Here is a 13,565-nt window from a genome sequence, read left to right as displayed (position 1 = left end):
CCCACGTTAGGGAGCGCAGGTGTGGAGGCAACTCATTATTCCTCGTGCGGTCGGTCCCTTGGGAACGTTAACAGGATTGAACTATCAGGAGCACGACAATACGGTTGGACTGTTTGAGCCCAAAGGGAGTTTTTGCATGAAGGAACTGAAGTGAGAAAAACACCTGCACTGTAAGTCAAAATTATAATTCACAAAGGTTCTCTCTAATATTCATGATCCCTCCAACCAAAAGAAAGATTACTTCATTTTGTATTGTTAGGAGCTGTCTATGCACAGAGATTGTTATGTTTCCTATGCCTGAATGCCTTTGTTTAAATTGTTTTTTGATAGACTGATGATGTGAATAGTGCTCTGTAAATGTGTTATATATTCCCTTCCCCAACACTTCGCCATTTCTTCCCTGGAGCCCTTGGCTTCTCCCACCCTTCCTTAAAATCCTCTCCACGTTGAAGATTCTTTGACTAAGCTCTTCTGCACCTTTGCTCCAGTCTGGTACCCAGGCCCAGTATTTGTTAGGTTCCTACTTCATGTGGGGAGCGCAGTGGTTAGCACAACGCTTTTAGTAAGTACAGGCTGCCCGAGTCCAGTTCCTGCCGCTGCCAGTGAGGCGCTGGTACACCTTCCTGGTGACTGCGTGCGTTTCCGTCGGCACCTCCGGTTTCCTCCCATAGTCCAAAGACCTGCCGGTTCGTGGCTCATTGTCTCGTGATTAGGCTCGGATTAATTCGGGGAAGGGCTGGAGGGGTCCATTCCGCTCGGCACCCCAACAAGTTAAACGCGACACACGGGCTGCATTTGGTGAACAGCGATGTGCGGCACTACATACGTTCTGCCAGCAGGTGGCGGAAGCCACAACTCAAAGGGGCACTCGCTGAAACGAGGGTGACGGAGGGATTTGCAGCCGGATCTGGGTTCTTCCTTAGCACTCAGAATCTTAGAGACTAAAGGGGGAAAGTGACCTCAGTCTCCCTCCGCACTGTAGGATGGTTAAGCAGACAATAAATTACTGACATACTGATATTTATACACAGCCATAATAACCTCAGGGTCTCCTTAAGTACTAAAGGAGCAATTAAGTGCTTTTAAAGTGTAGTCACAGCTGTAGTGGTCGCTCTCCATGCAGGCAGCTCCTACAAATTGTACTGAAGTAATGAGCAGATCTGAAAGCAAAAAGAAAAAAAAAAAAATCCTGCAGATGCATGCACAATTGTGAGGGGTATAGATAGGATAAATGCAGGCAGGCTTTGTTGGGTGAAACTAGAGCTCGGGGTCAAAGGTTAAGGTGAAAGGTGGGACTTCAGTGATGCGAATGTGGAACGGGATGCCAGAGGAAGTGGTGGATGTGGTTTCAATTTCGACGTTTAAGAGAAGTTTGTATAAGTACAGGGATGGGAGGGGTATGAAGGGCTGTGGTCTGGGTGCGGGTCACTGAGATGAGACAGAATAACAAGTTTGTCGTGGACTAGATGGGAGAAGGGCCTGCATCTGTGTTGTAGTGCTCTGTGACTCTAAATTGGAAATCTGGAAGAAAAATAAACAACAAATGCTGAAAGCACTCTTCAAGTGAGGCAAAATTGGTAGAGAAAGAGAGACAGTTAATGCTTCAATTCAGAAACCTGGGATAGGGAATATTTGGAAACGTGGTTTAAGTTGATGAATGGTTGTTGACCTGCAACTTTAAATCCTTTTCTCTCTCCAGAGACACTGCCTGACCTGCTGAATGTTTCCAGCATTCTCTTATATAATCAATGGCCAAATTGCCTGCTTTTAGTGCTGATGACTGAGGAATACACATTAGCCATAATGGTTACTTGTACAGCAGCAGCTTGCCTTATAAACAGGGTCATGGGATCTTTAACCACCTGAGATGGCAGAATTGCTTTCTATTTGAAAGGTGTAGCTGTCGAACAGCACAGCACTCCCTCAGAAACTGGTCTCATCGCCTTCCACTGGAGATCAAAAGGCTCAGAACGTACACCTCCCTCAGTGCTGAGCCAGCAGAGAGTGAATATCCTCCCCCTGGAATACTGTCATCCATGGCAGGTGGGGAGTGGAATACGCCCTGCAGCTCGCAATCCCAGCATTTCTGGGAATCAGAACTGCAGGTGAGACAGGGGAGTGTCACAGTATATCACCTTTGAGGGATTAACTCCTTTTGCTTTCGACTCTACCAGGCACAATCCACTTAGGCATCTGTTGAGGTGGTCGTGGAGAACTTAGACTGCAACAATGGATGACTGGAGGCATTGGCTGGAACTAATAGCCATGGCCCATACCCCTGACGTCATGGCACTTCAGAACACTGAGCTAGACTCTGGGGCCGTTACAGGACCAAAGGAGATGCAGCTATTCTAGCAGGAATGACTGAACTAAGACACCACGTGTCCTCTGTCTGAGAGGTGAGAAAGTGTATGGTCCTGTCCACATGAGATCTCGGGAATAGAGAGTACGAGAGAGCCAATACGTGCCCCTCACTGAAGGAGACCACAGGCTGCAGCCTGTGGGATCTTGCTGAACATGTCCAGTCCCCTGCTTGTCTTCTGAAAGGGTGGAGGTGGGAAGGGGTTGTGTCCCACCACTCTGAAGGCTATGTGGTGTGTGAAACCTGAAGCTAAACATCCAAATGAAATAGACCAGGTTCAGGCAAGGATACAGATACTGGGGACAGAATTGAAAAAAAAACATTGAAAATTATCTTAAAATAATTCAAATGTTCAGCCCATAGACCTCCAAACACCTCCTACCTGCGTACTTATCTAAGTGGCTTTTAAATGTTATAGCGTGCCCACCTCGGCCACTGTTTGGGACAGCTCATTGCAGATTTGCACCATGAAGAAGTTGCCTTCGAGGCCCCTATTAATTACTTCATTTGATTGCCCCTAAATTAGTGTTGAACCCTTAGTGTGGGCACCTGAGCAACACAACTCCAAGAGGGGCAGGGCAATTCAAACCAACTTCCTGACTGGTGTATTAATAGATATCATCTGAGATCATCAGGGCTGGTCTCAGTCCTTGATCCACGGCAAAATCCAGGCCATCGTCTGCCAGGCAACTCCTATATTCAGGTTGATGCAGGACAAGATTTACAAGTTGAAGGAAACATCTGCCCCATTGGCCTATCACTCTTCCTCACCTGGATCCACCAATCACCTACTAGCTCTTGCTCCATCCCTTCCCTCCACTTCTTTATACTGGCGACCTCCTCTCACTCTTTCGGTCCAGATGAAAGACCCGAAACTTTGACTGTTTTTTTTTCCCCTCTATAGATGCTGCCAGACCTTCTGAGCTCCTCCAGCTTTTTAAGTGTTGCCCCAGGTTCCAGCATCTGCAGTCTTTAGTGCCTCCGAGAGAGACTCCTCTGTATGAATTAATATTGGAGGGAAGATGAGCAAATGGAGCCCCATGGTTGATCTGGAGTAGCACATCCTGATGCCCGAAAGAAGACCAGCCACCAGCTGCAGGGTGAAATGTTGAACAATACAGATTCCCCCCCAGGTTATCAACACACAAGCATTTGGGAGACCGGCAGGATGCCAGCACCCTGTGCTGTGTGAGAACTTGGTCCACGGTCACACTTCCAACTTGTGAACTGTTACTGTTACAAACATATTACGCTGTAATAACCTGGGGGATGGGTTCTGAATGTATTAAAATACTGAGAAACTTTATTACAATGAATGGATATTACTCCTTTCACACTCACAGTTTAACAAGAATTAAGATTCATTTGACATGTTGGGAAATCAATGCTTGACATACACTAAACAATGGTCACACTTCCCATGAAATGAGTTTAAAGTTGATGACTTGTAAGGAAGGTATGTTCATAGCTGCAAGTTCTTAAAACTGAGTCAGGAAATAGCAGGTAAGACAGCAAAGTGATATAATGACTGAAACCATATTCTACCAAGGTTATCTAGAAATATATGTACTTTAATGCATGCTCCCTATGATGCAATTGCTCCTTGTTCTTCATCTTCAAGACAGAACTATGACATGAAATCTAAGTGAGGGGTGTAGTGGTTTATTTAGGTGGATTATACAACCTTCTCGGAACAAATCAATGCCAACTGCTCCTGATTGACCTGAGCTCCTTCAAACTCTCCATTTCCATGCTTTTGACCTACAGACTCCCTACTGCACCAAAGTGACTTTTTTCCGGCCACTTCTCTGCCTTGAAAAAAACCATGGAGACATTGAGGGATTCCACAGGAAACAGGTTCCTCGACCACTGGGTCTGAATAGTCTTCCCACTTGCCGCTCTTGTTACAGGAGTGCTGCTGGATTCAGTTTCAGAATTCTGTGTTCCCGCTACTTACTAATCACTGATTCTTACCCAGTTAATATCTGGGAACTGAAATTCTGTACAAAAACTGCCAGTGTTTTTACTTATTTTCTTCAGCTTGCAAGTTCATAGCACACCTCCTGCTGTGTGACTGCCCCTTCTTGTTTTGTTCAACATATCAATCCTCACTCATGATTCAATTAATGTTTCATCCCTGGGGATTGTTGCTTTAACCAATTTTGCCTATTCATTTCTCGCAGTAATCTAAATACTCTAACCAAGAACATTTAGCTCTCAATCTTGTCCTGCATTAAGCCAGCTACAATATCATATGTATTTCCTGTTTAGCTGTCCTCAGCCAGAGTCATAAATAATCTTCTGGAAGAACTCAGTGAGTCCAATGGTATATGTGGAAGGGAAGGAATGTGCTTCATGCAGGGCTTCAACCCACAATATCAACTGTCCCAATGCAGGGTTTTGATCTGAAACGTTGACAGTATCTTTCCTCGCATAGGTGTTGCACAAATCCGCCAAGACCCCCCCCCCCCCCCCCAGGAGACCAGATACCAGCATCTGCATTCTCTTGTGTCTCCTTCAGCTCATCTGCCTCCCTCACTATACACCTTGTATTTAGTTGTACGCCAGTAAGTACAGCCAGGTTCCTTTCTCATATCCTCTAACCTTCGTTTTTCAGCCTTCCAAGCTCTCTCATTAACTTTCTACCTTCCATTTCCATTCTGCCTCTGCCCACTTTGGATCCATGCTCACACTTGACAATCCTGCTGCCAAGCAGCTTGAACTCTCCCTGCCATTGGTTGTAGGTTTACCACAAGCATATTGGCCCTGGCCCTTTTGAGGTACAGCCCATCTAGTAGATACAGAGGCCGCATTCCCTAGAAATGGTCAGAATGTCCCAGGGATTTGAAGTTCTCTCTCCTTCACCACATACTCATTTGCAGAATCCTTCTATTTCTCATTGGTACCTGGCATGGAAGTAATCTCAGGATTACTACCTTTGAGGATATACGTAGATCAGCTAAATGGTCTTTGACCCGAACTGTTTCTCTTTCCACAGATATTGCCTCATCCACTGATCATTTTCAGCCATTTTGTTTTTACTCCCTTTGAGATTCTGCTTTTCAATCTCTTCAGACTCTGCCTGTTGGAATTGCCAGGGATCAAGACTTCCAGTTTTCATCCTCCCCACCTTGAGAATGCCCTGCAGCACCAGCTGATACTGTACATTTAGAGAGTCTTAGAACAGGTTCTTCATTTACCACGTCAACACTGTCATCAAATACTCATCTAGTTGACCCCATTTTCTAGAATTCAGCCCATATCCTTGATTCTGGCACCAGGGAAGCAAAGTTCAAGTTTCAAGTTTAAGCTTATTCTCACAGGCATACATACCCGGGGCATAAATACACAGCTTTACACAGCAACAGCTCCATATATTACAAGCATGACAGACATAAACCAACAGAAACTTAAATTAACATAAATAATGTACAACTTACATGAAAAATGTACAAAATAAACATTATGATGTTAGTGCCTGTTGAGAGAGAGTTACAAGAAATATATCTGAGGTATTGTTAAGGGTTTTCAGGTCAGTTCACACAGCTGCTGGCAGAGAGGAAGAAGCTGCTTTTGAACCTTGAGGTCTGGGTCTTCAGCTCCCGTAGTCCTACCTGAAGGCAGCATTTGAGAAGAGAGTGGAACCTGGACCATGGGGTTCCCCAATGAAGGATTTTGCTTTCCTGGAATCACATCTCTGAAAGTAGAAACACCTGTTGGCTCCCCTCATGATCGAGGTATTCACCCCCCTCCTGGTACAATTGTGCTACAACCTGGGCTCTGGCTGCAATCACCCAGCCCCACACTTTATCCTATCAATCTGACAGAATATCGGTTAGAGATCAAGAAGCCCCTGAAAGTCAGGGTTGAGTCTCTGGAGCCCCAAGACAGCAATTCCATTTCTTGAGCAGAAATTTAATTTATTTTACATTGTATTAAAATGCTGAGTGAGGCAGGAAAACTTAGGCTTGGTTGTGGCTGGACTAATTGGTCACACTTGAACCTGGTTCAAACCCTGGTCAGAACCCCTCTATTTCTTGAAGGGCCCAGGGCTGAGTCTTGGCCTAGTCTTTTGCAAATCAATTGGGACCTACCATTCTGGCTGTGTGGAGCAGCTGGTAGAGCTGCTCCTCATGGGTTCAGTGACCTGGGTTCAATCCTGACTGTGTGGAGTTCACAAATGTCTCCTGTGTCCACGTGGGTTTCTCTGGTTCTCCGGTTTCCTCTCATATCCCAAAGGCTGATGGATTAATAGGCCATGGTAACTTATACCTCAAACTGAAGGGGACCTGATGGCCATTTAAGAGAGAGAGAGCGAGTGAGAATAACGTACATGTAGTTAAAGGGAATGTGACTGATGGGATTGTTCTGCCGGGAAGTGGCATTCACCCAATGGACCTCCTTCCTTGTCGTTTGAGAAATGAGCCTGGAACTTCAGGCGTACAAGGACAGACATCTGATTGGTTTTCAGTTCAAATGGCTGGACTCCACCTTGTGGGCTGCTGGTTCTTTGGGGACTGACCAGGGCTATCCAGGAACTGAAGATTAATATCCAGGATATAACTCAGGATGTGGTTGGCTGCAAATGCAGGGTAGGAATGAATTAGGTGCACTTTGATGTACTTGAACATGTTTCAAAGTTCAAAGTAAGTTTATTATCAAAGTACATATATGTCACCATATACAACCCTGAGATACATTTTCTTGTGGGCATACTCAATAAATCATAGAATAATAATCATATCAAAATCAGTGAAAGCCCACATCAATGTGTATGTTGAACCAGTGTACGGAACAAATAAACTGTGCAAGTACAGAAAGAACAAATTAATAATAAATAAATAAGAATAAATATTGAGAACATGAGACAGGAGTCCTTGAAATTGCATCCCTAGGTTGTGGGAACAGGTCATTGATGGGCAAGTGAGGTTGAGTGAAGTTACTCACTTTGGTTCAAGAGCCTGATGGCTGAGGGGTTATAATTGTTCCTGAACCTGGTGGTGTGAGTCCTGAGGCTCCTGTACCTTCTTCCTGATGGCAGCAGTGAGAAGAGAGCATGACCTGGGTGGTGGGGGTCCCTGATGACGAACATTAATCTCCTGCAATGCTTTGTGTAGATGTGCTCAATTGTGGGAACGGTTTTACCTGTGATGGACAGCACTGTATCATTGTCTCTCTCTCTCTCTCACTCACTCACACACACACACACACTCTCACTCACTCACACACACACACACACTCTCACTCACTCACACACACACACACTCACACACACACACTCTCACTCACTCACACACACACACACTCTCACTCACTCACACACACACACACACTCTCACTCACTCACACACACACACACTCACACACACACACTCTCTCACTCACTCACACACACACACACTCACACACACACACACTCTCACTCACTCACACACACACACACTCTCACACACACACACACACACACACACTCTCACACACACACACACTCACACTCACACTCACACTCACTCACACACACACACATCATCAAACACACAGGACTGGGCAAGGGCATCTGTGACGCAGCCAGTCACTATACTCTCCACCACACATCTATAGAAGTTTGTAGAGATGTGGTGGAGAGTGTATGTGTTATAGATTCTTTGATTAGGTGTTTAAGTACAGGAAAGGGTGGAAGAGTGCCTTTTGCCTGGATGAGTGCAGGTTGGTGTGTTAATTGCCCTTAGTATGTGGGTAAGGAGTAATCCAGGACATGTGGGGAGAAAGAAATGGGACTGAATGTCAGATGGTCGGCACAGACTCAATGGGCCGAAGAGCCTACTTTACAACTCAAGGGTTCACCCTGTTGGTGTGAACCCAGTGGGGCAGTGAACGTGTGTTGCAAAAATAGTTAAGCTTCTGCTCTGCCGAGCTCTCAATTTTGTTTACTTGCAAGCTCTGCCCACGTGGTAACGCCCCCTCCTCCCAAGAGATCATATTTATTTTTTGTAATCTATTAAGCAAACAAGGGTGATGTTTTCCCCATCCCCCAGGATCGCGAGGTGCTGATTTATTTCCAGAGGGGCAAATGGACAAACAGGGCTCAGACATTTGTTTTTCTGAACTGAGTCATTCCCCGGCCGGCAGGTGTCTGTAGGACCGTGCGGAGAGCCGGTGCCGTCCGCGTGGGACGGACGATGCACTTAGGTCCACCCACAGCAGGGTGTTCCCTCGGCCCCCACGGGGCAGCTATCCCGCGTCACCTCACTGACGATGGCCAAGAAGGAGGGAGTGGGAGGAACAAGTCACGAAATGCAGGCGAGAAGGTTAACCCCTTCGTCACTCTAATCCCTAAGGTGCCTTTATGTCTGTGTGCAAAGTCGAGTTTTTGCGCGTGTGTGAGCTTTTAAGTGCGTATGTTTAATTAGGTAACTGAATGGGTGTGTGTGGGTATGGGTCTGTGTGTAGATTTGATTGTGCTTGTGAATGTGCGTGTAATGTAAGTGTGAGTTTGTGTCTGAGAATGTCTGGGTGTGCGAATGTGTAAGCTTGTGTGTGTGTTTGGGTATATGTGAATGCGTGGGTGTGAATGGTTCTGTGAGTAGGTGTTTGATTGGGTTTGTGAATGTGGGTAAATGTACTTTGTGTCTGTCCCTGTGTGCTTGATTATGTGTGGGTGTGTTTGTGTGTGTGACTTACAAAATGAGGCCATTCAGCCCTTTGAGTCTGCTCTAAGTGTGTGGGCATACCATTTTGCAGGAAGGAGTGTTTGAAGCGGAATTTTCTGGAGAGGGATGTCCAGCTCTGTCGGAACTTCCTGCTGCCTCTGGTATTTGATGGCTAGTCAACAGAAGCTGCAGGAGACTGAACCTGGGTGAGAAAATTCGACAAATCAGGTTCATTTCCTTATCATAAGTTATTAGTTATGAGAGTGCTGGAGCATGAGGAATAACATTGAACTGCCAGGGCTAACAACCAGTACAAGAAAGGCCTATTCACACTTTGATTGACAATTGTCCTGGGGGGGAGGGGTAATGGATACAGTAGTCAAAGGGAGGAGGTCACATGACAACACTCCAAGATTAAACCCAGCCAGGGCGAACAACCAATGTGAGAATTTGGTGACTTTGGAGGGGGAGCCTGTCCTATCCTTGGTCACAGAGCACTAACAATTTGTCTTTGGGAAAGGGAAGAGACCTCCCAACCTCCCTAACAATGAAACAATGAAAGCATCAGAGAAAGCAGGATCTCCCAGTGGCCACACATTTTAATTCCATATCCCATTCCCATTCTGATATGTCTATCCATGGCCTCCTCTACTGTCGAGATGAAGCCACACTCAGGTTGGAGGAACAACACCTTATATACCGGCTGGGTAGCCTCCAACCTGATGGCATGAACATTGACTTCTCTAACTTCCTTAAATGCCCCTTCTCCCATCTTACCCCATCCCTGGCATATTTAGTTTTTCTCTCCCCCTCCTTTTTTTTCCTCTCTCTGCCCATCACTCTGCCTGTTCTCCGTCTCCCTCTGGTGCTCCCCTCCCCCTTTCTTTCTCCCTAGGCCTCCCATCCCATAATCCTTTCCCTTCTCCAGCTCTGTATCCCTTTTGCCAATCACCTTTCCAGCTCTTAGCTTCACCCCACCCCCTCCTGTCTTCTCCTATCATTTCGCATTTTCCCCTACCCCTCCTACTTTCAAATCTCTTACTATTTTTCCTTTCAGTTAGTCCTGACAAAGGGTCTCGGTCCGAAACGTCGTCTGTACTTCTTCCTGTAGGTGCTGCCTGGCCTGTGTTCCACCAGCATTTTGTGTGTGTTGCTTGAATTTCCAGCATCTGCAGTTTTCCTCGTGTTTGCCTCCTTAACAATGGGTGCTCCATGACCAGGCACACTGGACAAGCAAGACTCCAGGCAGGCACGTTGTGGCCAATTCTGGCCCTATTTCAGAAAGGATTTAACATGTCCCTAGAGGTATTACAGAAGGAATGAGGAAAATATTTTCCACCCAGAAGGTGGCAGGCATTGGAACTTACTGTCTGAAACAGAGGCAGAAGAAGAAAGCCTCATTGCACTTAAACAATGCTTGGATGTGCACTTGAATGTGTCTGTTAAGGTCGGATTGTAGGCATGTTACCACAATTATAGGTCAGTGGATTAGAGAGCAGTGTCAGTGGTAATGCAACTTTGGCTAAAGGATAGCAAGCAGAGAATACAGGGGAATAGAAGTTTTCAAATTGAGGAGGAATACACAGAAGTGACTACCTGCCATGGGACCACGGTTTTTTTTGAAATGATTTGGAGTTGAGCATAAAAGAAACCATTTCAGACCAAAGTGGAAAGAAAGAGGGACTGATTTGATAGCCCTATCAAAGAGACAGCAGCAGCACAATGGTACTGTTCCATGCATTCAATAAATGCATATTTATCAGTATAATTTTTAATGTGTCAATATATGCACCACTGCAACAATATAAGGACAACTAGGAGGGCATCTCCCTCTCTGCACCAAAGAGAGAAAATGAGAGAGGTTGCTGAAGAGATAAAAATGCGTTAGTCGTGATCTTTCAAGATACATTTGATTCTGGCATGGTCCCAGAGGATTGTAGGATTGTAAATGTCACCAGTCTTTAAGAAGGGAGGAAAGCAAAAAAAACATAAATCATAGGCCCGTTAGCCTAACCTCAGTGGCTGGGAAACCGTTGGAGTCTATTATTAAGGATGAGGTTCCAGGGTACTTGGACACTAATGACAAAATAAGTCAAAAGCGGTATGGTTTCTGTAAAAGGTAAATTTTGCCTGGCAAATCTATTAGAGATTTTTGAGAAAGTAACAAGTAGGGTGGACAAAGGAGAGGCAGTGGGTGTCATTTATTTGGATTTCAGAAGGCATTTGATAAGATGCCACACCTGAGGCTGATTAACAAGATAAAACCCCATGGTATTACAGGAAAGATACAGGCATGGATAGAGGAATGGCTGAGAGGCAGGAGGCAGCGAGTGGGAATAAAGGGGACCTTTTCCAGTTGGCTGCCTGTGACTAGTGGTGTTCCTCAGGGGCCAGTATTGGGAATGCTACTTTTCCCATTGTTTGTTAATAATTTAGATAACGGAATTGATGGCTTTGTGGCAAAGTTTGCAGATAATACGAAGATAGGTGGAGGGGTAGGTAGTGCTGAGGAAGCAATGCGATTGCAGCAGGACCTAGACAGATTGGAAGAATGGGCAAAAAAAGTGGCAGATGGAATACAGTGTTGGGAAATGTATGATAATGTATTTTGGTAAAAGGAACAAAAGTGCAGACTGTTATCTAAATGGGGAGAAGTTTCGAACATCAGAGGTGCAGAGGGACTTGGGAGTCCTCGTGCAAGACTCCCAGAAGGTTAATTTACAAGTTGAGTCTGTGGTAAAGAAGGCAAATGCAATGTTGGCACTTATTTCAAGGGGAATAGAATATAAAAACAAGGGTATAATACTGGGGCGTTGTAAGACTCTAGTCAGGCCACACTTGGAGAATTGTCAACAGTTTTGGGCCCGATATCTCAGAAAGGATGTGTTGTCATTTGTGAGAGTCCTGAGGAGGTTCATGAGGATGATTCTGGGAATGAAGAGGTTAACTTACAATGATTGTTTGGCAACTTTGGGCCTGTACTCACTGGAATTTAGAAGAATGTGGTGGGGATCTCATTGAAACCTACTGAATGTTGAAATGACTAGATAGGGTGGATGTGTCCTATGGTGGGGGTATCTAGAACTAGAGGGCACAGCCTCAAAATTGAGGGGCAACCCTTTAGAAGAGATGTAAGGAGGATATTTTTTTAGCCAAAGAATAGTGAATCTGTGGGATGCTCTACAACAGACTGCAGTGGATGCCAGGTCTATGGGTATATTTAAGATGTAAGTTGATAGTTTCCTGATTGCTCAGGGCATCTAAGGATTTGGTGAGAAGGCAGGTGTATGGGTTTGAGTGGGATCTGGGATCAGCCATGTTGGAATGGCAGAGCAGACTCAACAGGCTAAATGGCCTAATTCTGCTCCTATGTTTTATGGTCTTAATAAGGTTCAGTGTTGACCCCCGTCTTTGCATGTTCTCCCTGTGACTATGTGGGTTTCCTCCAGCTGATCCTGTTTCTTCCCACATCCTAAAGATTGGTAGGTCGGTAGGCTAATTGGCCACTGTAAATTCCCCTGTTGTGTGAATGAGTGGTGGAGTCTGGAGTGTGTTGTTGAGAATGTGATTAATGTAAATAGGTAGTTGGTAGTTAGCATGGACTTGTTGGGCTGAAGGGCCTGTTTAGTGCTCTCAGTGATTCCATGACTCTTAATAAATTAGCAAGGACTCTAATGTAAAATATAAACTCTAAGATATCAAAATAAGGCAAAGCACCCACAGGATATCAGAATAAACTGTACTGTGGTGATGTAAGCTCTCTCATATCAGTATCAATATCACTATTGATAACGAATCACTATAAATGTCATTGAATCAATATGAAATCTAATATAGCAATATAAACTCCAATAAATCAATATAACAGTATAAGCTCCAGTACAGCAAGGCAGACCTTTCTGACACATCAGTAATAACCAGTGTATATTTATAACCTGCATCTCATTGATATCAACTTCACTTTTATACTGTATACAACACCATATTGCAACATAGCAATTTAATTTTAAAGTGTCTGAGTAACTCCAGTTTATAAGCATTCCCTTGTCCCTTTTGCTTCATCATCTCTGGCTGTGTTTATTTCTCAAATGGTTAATTCTCTTTCTCAGTATGAATTTTTCAGAATCTAAACTAATGTTGAATTGTTTTCCTCTTCACAGAACATAAGAACAGATACCCACATTTCTTGAGGCTAGTTTGTTTCCTTCTCATGAGTGACTATTTTCTTAGCTTTGTTAAATGGGATTAATTTATAAAACATAAACTGGTGTAACATTTCTACATGTCTGCCCTGCTGCTGGGGAGAAAGGGTTCTGAACTTGAATCTTGCTCAACGCTTCTGTCCTAGTTCTGCAGTTATAAAGTAAATAAAATCCGCTTTCTTACATCAAACATAGCCCATAGCATTTTAAAATAATTGAATTTTAAATCCCGCTCTGTCTTCAGTCCAATAAAAATAAGTTTAATTCCATGACTCATTGCATTTGAATTGTCACAAAAATTCTCCCAATTGTCTGACCACAGAGGAACATATCAACACACAAAAAATGCTG

At 44.6% G+C, this 13,565-nt stretch overlaps 1 long non-coding RNA gene across 2 annotated transcripts; it reads left to right on the top strand.

The window, feature by feature from the left end:
- The first annotated feature begins 521 nt into the window (after window positions 1-521).
- LOC132405357 (uncharacterized) lies at window positions 522-3,654 on the top strand. 2 transcript variants are annotated; one of them, XR_009515829.1, is made up of 3 exons: window positions 522-686; window positions 2,175-2,399; window positions 3,267-3,654. It is a non-coding gene; the product is annotated as an uncharacterized LOC132405357 (long non-coding RNA). The 2 variants fall into 2 exon arrangements; XR_009515830.1 differs by lacking the exon at window positions 522-686 and adding an exon at window positions 1,285-1,370.
- The last annotated feature ends 9,911 nt before the right edge of the window (window positions 3,655-13,565 follow it).

Source organism: Hypanus sabinus, chromosome 2 (assembly GCF_030144855.1).
Source record: "Hypanus sabinus isolate sHypSab1 chromosome 2, sHypSab1.hap1, whole genome shotgun sequence".
NCBI classification, from domain to species: Eukaryota; Metazoa; Chordata; class Chondrichthyes; order Myliobatiformes; family Dasyatidae; genus Hypanus; species Hypanus sabinus.
The sequence above is the reverse complement of the archived record's forward strand: the minus strand, read 5'-3'. Positions and strand labels throughout refer to the sequence as shown.